The sequence below is a fragment of the Lactuca saligna genome, chromosome 9 (assembly GCF_052625555.1).
Source record: "Lactuca saligna cultivar CGN05327 chromosome 9, ASM5262555v1, whole genome shotgun sequence".
NCBI lineage: Eukaryota > Viridiplantae > Streptophyta > Magnoliopsida > Asterales > Asteraceae > Lactuca > Lactuca saligna.
In genome coordinates this window covers 98,521,767-98,528,281 of record NC_136425.1, presented here as the reverse complement: position 1 = coordinate 98,528,281, position 6,515 = coordinate 98,521,767, and the positions used below count along the sequence as shown (strand labels likewise).

At 38.8% G+C, this 6,515-nt stretch overlaps 1 non-coding gene across 1 annotated transcript; it reads right to left on the bottom strand.

The window, feature by feature from the left end:
* Positions 1-760: 760 nt before the first annotated feature.
* LOC145019079 (small nucleolar RNA R71) lies at positions 761-867 on the bottom strand. Its single transcript, XR_013667399.1, has one exon. It is a non-coding gene; the product is annotated as a small nucleolar RNA R71 (small nucleolar RNA).
* Positions 868-6,515: the final 5,648 nt, after the last annotated feature.

Below are 6,515 nucleotides of genomic sequence, written 5' to 3'. Positions count from 1 at the left end.
TCTTATTTGTTTTTAGTTTGTCTTTCTTAGTTCAGTTTTACATTTTTATGTTTTGGTTTTACTTCAGGAGTTCATGACCAGAGGTTCCAACACACCTTTGGTACCACCACTTGAAAATCTAGAGTCGGTCCTTCATAAAAAGAAAGATAAGAACGTGAAAGACGATCAAACATCAAAGAAGACACGTTTACAAGAATTCAAGTCAGTGTTCTCAAAGAAGTTGGGAAAGAAAATGGGAGAGTCGAGTTCATCTTCAAAGAACAAGAGCAAGGTTGAAAACTTAGATCAAATACCTATCCAAACCGAATCTGAATACGATACCGAGCCCAAATTTGAATTATTTACAAGTGAACCCGGAAACGAGCCAAGAAACGAGATGGCAAAGATAGAAGAAATGTCAATGGGAGCTTACAAGAAGCGAATTCCAGATGATGTTGGTCCAGGTTTAGTACAACCAGTGATACCTGCCACTGCCACATTGGAGCTGAAGGGACACATCCTCACTGCATTAAAGGATATTCCATTTTATGGAAAGGATCATGAGGATGCTTTCAAACATCTAGATGAGGTCAACGACATTTCTAACTATTTCAATGTCCTAAATGTCAATAGAGATACTGTCTTGCTAAGGATGCTACCAGTCACTTTCAAGGGAGCTACAAAGGATTGGTTAAAAGCACTTTCACCTGGTACAATTACTACTTGAGCTCAGATGCGTGAATAATTTTTGGACCAATTTTTCCGACCATCCAAGATAGCTAAACTCAAAAAGGCAATAGCCAATTTTGAGCAAAACCCGGGTGAGTCACTTTACGAGGCATGTGAGAGTTACAAGAGGTTGTTAAGGAATTGTCCTCAATGTGACCTTAACATTCAGGGGGTGTTTGGATAGGAAAAAAAGAGGTTCTTATTCCTTATTCCCACAATAAGCTAATTTAAGTGTTTGGACAAAATCCATCTTATTAGGCTAAATAAGCTAATTTTAATAAGCATTCCTCCCCATGCTTATTGCTTATTGCTTATTGCTTATTCCCACCACAAATAAGCTATAAGCAATAAGCTAAAAATCTAATCCAAACACCCCCTCAACAAGAGGTGTCTATATTCTATGATGGTGTCAATTTATTAACAAGGAAACTCCTTGATTCTCAAGGGCCACTTACAAAGAAAAATCTGGCCAGAGTTAAGGAACTAGTTGAAGAATTTGCAAATCATTCTTGGGAATATCACAACCCAAGACAAGATGGAGCAAAAGGCAGTGGAGGTGCACATTCTGAAAAAATGACTGCTATGATGGCAATGCTTAATACTATGGACCAGAGGTTGACCCAAATTGACCAATCAATTCATGCAATAAGAGTGGGATGTGAGAGATGCAGTAGGCCACACTTAACTAAGGATTGCCATTTGGATGAATATGGGAACAAGAAAGCTCAAGTGTGTTATTCAAGTGGGGATAAGTATGATGAGGACTGGAGGAAACCAAAGAAAGAGTGGTTGTCATACGGTGAATACAAGAAGCAAAAGGAAGAGAAATTTATGCAGACATGTCGACGCTTCTACCAAAAAGAGCAACCACCACCTGAGAAGAAAGTAAATTTGGAAAATATGTTGACCCAATTTATGGAAGCTTTCGAGAAAAGGCATGATGATATCGATGCAGTGTTAAGGGAACACATGAAAATGACGATAGAACAACATACAGTGATGATTGACCAGCAATATTTATTAAAAAATCATCAAGCATCAATCCATAATCTCGAAGTTCAAATTAATCAATGAAGTACTTTGGTGAGTAACAAATTATCTTCACAATTTCCCGAGAATAAGACTCAACCTCATGTTATGGCTATTGATACTGAAGAAGTGGCAATCTATGAGTTTTTGGAAGCACTAGAAGTGGAGCTGAAGCAGTCCGATCCAAAGCCAAAGAAGCCAAGGCTTGAAAATGAAGATGTGGCTGAACACCAGACTCACGTCGTGAGCCCGCTACGCTCACAACGTGCGATCTGTCTCAACTGAAAAATTCAGAATTTGTCCCGGCTTATCAACCGCCTTTACCATTCCCGTCCCGAGCTAATCTCAGTCCACTGGAAAGGGAACATATGGAGTTTATTCAGCAAATAAAGGGTATTCCGATTAATACCCCTTTTATCGATTCACTTTCAAAATTTCCAGAATACGCGAAGTTCCTACAAAATCTTGTAAACACTCTTCGGCAACTAAAGAAAAATTCTAAGGTCATTCTTAGTGAGCAAAGTTCAAGAGCTGTATTGGGAGAGATACCTAAGAAGATGGGGGATCCCAGATGCCTCACTCTTCCATGTGAGTTTGGGAATAATATTAAGATTTATGCTTTACCTTATTCATTTTATCAGAAGTTGAATATTCAAAAGTTGAAGGCTACAAAAATGACTATTCACATGGCAAATCGTTCAGTAGCACAACCCCGGGGCATTGTGGAAGATATTCTCTAAAAAATTGAGAAATTTGTGGTTCCAATAGACTTTGTGGTTTTGGATATTAAAGAAGATCCCGATGTCCCCATTATTTTTGGTCGCCCGTTGCTTAATATTGTTGGTGTCTTGGTTGATATACGTGAATCCAAGCTCACATTACGGGTTGGTGATGATAAGGAAACTTTTGGAATACAAGATGGGTTTCAAGGATATGATGTTAATGGTAAGGTGATCAATATTGATGAAGATAATGAACTTGAAGAATTGGAAAAAGTCATGGAGGAAGAAATCAATACGATTCATCAAGTCAAACACACTAAATCAAGAGCATCAGTTCTGTTTTTCATTGAAGTCATTGCCTACACAAAACCAAAAACTTTGATGAGTGAGGAAAATGATGATTTGTCAAGTGATGAAGACGAGGCTACTTCGAAGGAGACGGTTATAGTGGCGAAAGAAGAGAAGGTTCCTATTGAGCTAAAGAAGAATGAAGAAAATTTGGAAACAAAAGGGACAAAAAGGAAGCTTGACATAGACGAGGCGAAGTCTAAAAAGGAAAATTTGAAAAAGGCGTACATTCAACGTGTTCAAGCATACAAAAGGTGATGGAAGGAGCAGAAAATCCAGGTGGTGATGGACGCATCTGAAGATTCAACGTAGGGAGGCACGGAGTCCGGCTCACGACTCCATCAAAAGGAAGCGCTTCTCGGGAGGCAACCTGAGTTTGGTTTGCATTTTCTTTTCTATTTTGTTTGGCATTTTTCAACTTAGGAAATTGATCAATTCGTCATCTTAGAATCTCTTTTAATGAAAAATTGAGTGTAGGGGTCCTAGATTTAAAGGTATTAAAATTAAAGGGCTAAATGAAGTTTTTCTTACGAACTCACGATGTGAGTCCAGAATAAGACACAGACTGTAATATTGTTATCCATTATTTTCTCTCAGCCGTTAATAATAATAATCCAATAAGTATAGTGGCCCATTTCAGCTTGTTTAATTAGCCTGACTTATATTAGCCCAAAAACGAACTCACAACGTGAGGCTCTATGGCTCACGATGTGAGACAGGATGAATCATGACCACAGAAATAAGAAAGCAGATTAGATTGACCTACAATTATTTTATTCTTCAACCGTCGACAGTTCTTGGTCCCCCCCACTCACGTTGGATTTCAACATTTTTTACCATATTTTACTCTTGTGCTCACGTTTGCATCACTTTAAGGTACACCATTCCTATTGTTTATGCTTAATTTTGACTTAGTTGACTTATTTGCTAGATTTAGGGGTTAGGGTTTGCATTTCACTTGAATATCAAGATCGATACCCTAAATATGTGAATTTTTGCTACATATGCATGTAATGAGTTTGAAATTGCCATAGGAATAAACCCTATTGACATTGTTGGCCCCACTTGAGTTCTGCTCTGCCCGATTCTGACTTCTAATTACGAACTCACGTCGTGAACCCTTATGGTTTCACATCGTGAATCCTGGACACTAACAGTTTCGGATTTTGTTTAATACTAATCTTTTGGGGTGTTTTTGTTGGTTTTTTATGTTTAGTTTTGCAGGAATGACTCCCAAAAGAAAAGTTCCAACAGGGGTCGCAAGCTTGCACCCATTCTACGTTTTCCCGACCATCATGCCCCGAGATATTTTGTCACGTTGCAACAACAGGCTAGGGTGGTTGTATAATAGGGAATTTTTTGTTTACCCTACAATTAATTGGGCAAGATTGAGGGAGGTCGGAATCTTTGATCGGTTGTCTCCGTTTCTTACAAAGATATTTTTGGGAAATGGTTTTTCATTCACGTAAAAGGGTTGGCATAATTTATTTGGTATCCAAGAGAGGGTATATAAGGAACTATGCGTGGAATTTTTCGCAACTGTGGCATTCCATGAGAATGTCCAAGACCCTACATTTCCGTTAGCCTTAGTTTTTAGACTTGGGGGTGAATATCGTGAATGCAGTTTGGTTGAATTTTCCTGGAGAATGGGGTTATACGAGACTCAAGAAGCTATGACTCTTGAATTTGTTATGTTTTTAAGGGAGGCGGCTCAAGGATATGAAAATGGGGCCTCGACGCTTGAGCTTTGGAACAATATTGCATCTGGAATATTCAATTCTGGAGTGTCACCCAAGCGTAGCATAAGATCTCCCATTTACCACTTGATACACCGATTCATCACTTTCTCTATCCATCATAGGCGCCATGGGGATAAGGTCACGAAGCAAAATTTGCACTTTTATGGTGCATCTTACAACTAGGAGTGTGTTGTAACATTCCATATGTTCTAGCTTGTTTCTTAGCTGGTTCTGTTACAAGTTCCCGCCATGGGAGTCCTATCTATGGGGGCCACTTCATCACTCGATTGGCCCGTTCTTATGGATTAATCGTTCCTGAGATTACCCGCTCATTAACTTACAAGGAGGATAACGAGTTCACTATGGGATACTTGAAGACAATGAGGGTTGTTCGGAACTTTGGCTCTCATTGGGTCCTAGTTCATACTGATGATGAGGGTGATGATGGAGAGCAGTCTAGTGCATAGTCTGAGCAACAACCACAGCCAAGGCCTTGGAGGAGGAATGTGCTAGGACGAGGAGAGAGAGGCCAGCCAGTGCATCAACCCGCACCCATGGGAGGATCGATTTTTAGGGGTGATAAGGTCGGGTATATCGATCAGCTTTCGTTAAGTGTCAATTAGATTGGAGGAACTATGGAAAATATGGTACAACATTTTCATGTAGAGCAACCTCCTCACCTGGGGTATCAGTACCCAATTTGTCCTAGGTGGAGTGAGTATCGAGGTCAAGGGGGAGATGGAGCCGGTACAAGTGGAGCACATGATGAAGAAGATGACGATTGTGTTCTTATTTAGTTTTTATTTTTCGTTTGGTTTAAATTTGTTTGGTTTTAAACTTGTTATGGTTTTTAAGACTTATAAGCTATTATGTTACTTTTAGTCATTCTTTGGTGGCTTTATTTCAGATTTGGTTTGGAGTCTCGAAAAAAAAGGTCGAGTCGAGAGCGTATGTGTCTAGCCAAGGGTTGTCTAGAGTCTAGAGTCGCGAGTCGAGACCCACATTTGAAAATAATTGTGGGGTGAGTCGAGAGAGAGGATGAAGTTAGTGAAACGTCATAGAAATTCTGCATTTAGAAGTGTCTTTATCCATTAAGATATTGGGGTGCAATGCTAAAATTATTAAGAAGAATGGGTAGTTTTAATTTTCAGTCGCCCATTTCTCACGTCGTGAGGCTATATTTCTCATGTCGTGAGTTGGGTTACGAGGTATTTCTGAATACGCAGTTTCACGTTGTGGGACATATTACTCACGTCGTGAGTTTTCTGTTTTCACCATATTAAAGCCTTTTCGTTCCTATTCACTACATGGACCACCACCATCATATTTGAAGTTCTTATGAAAATTATTATGGCTTGTTTTCTCTACTATAAATGTGGCGTATGCATTCCCACATTATTCTACACATTTTGAAGATTTGCATCCACCTTTCTTGAAGATTTAAGTTTCAATTAGTTACTTCTTGGTTCATTTCCATATTTCGCGAGTTTAAGTCCGAGTTCTTATTTAGAAGAGGTTCATATTCAAGATGCACATTTTATCCACACTTATGGAGTTCGATCTTGCCACTATCCCAGGGGAGTGTGTTCCTTTTTCTCCTTTTTATTGCTTTTATTTTGTTTAAGAATACAATGAGGGCATTGTATGTAATTAGTGTGGGGTAGGGGGTCGAAAAAGTAAAATTACTAGGAAATTTGGTAAATTTTAAAATTTTTAAATTTTTAATAATTGAATACAGTAATAATAATTTGAACTGTAGTTGGTAGTGTTATATTGGATGATCTCATGAGAGCTCAAATATTTAGTTGAGCCGATACACGTGATAGTGAATTTGTGGCCACCCTTATTCTAGTGAAATCATGAGAAAAAACACAGCCTAGCTTAGTTTGAGGAATAAAATATGCTTAGCATCGTGTACCAGAAATCTATCTAGGAAGGCTTTTATATTAACCAATAAGGGTTGAAGTTA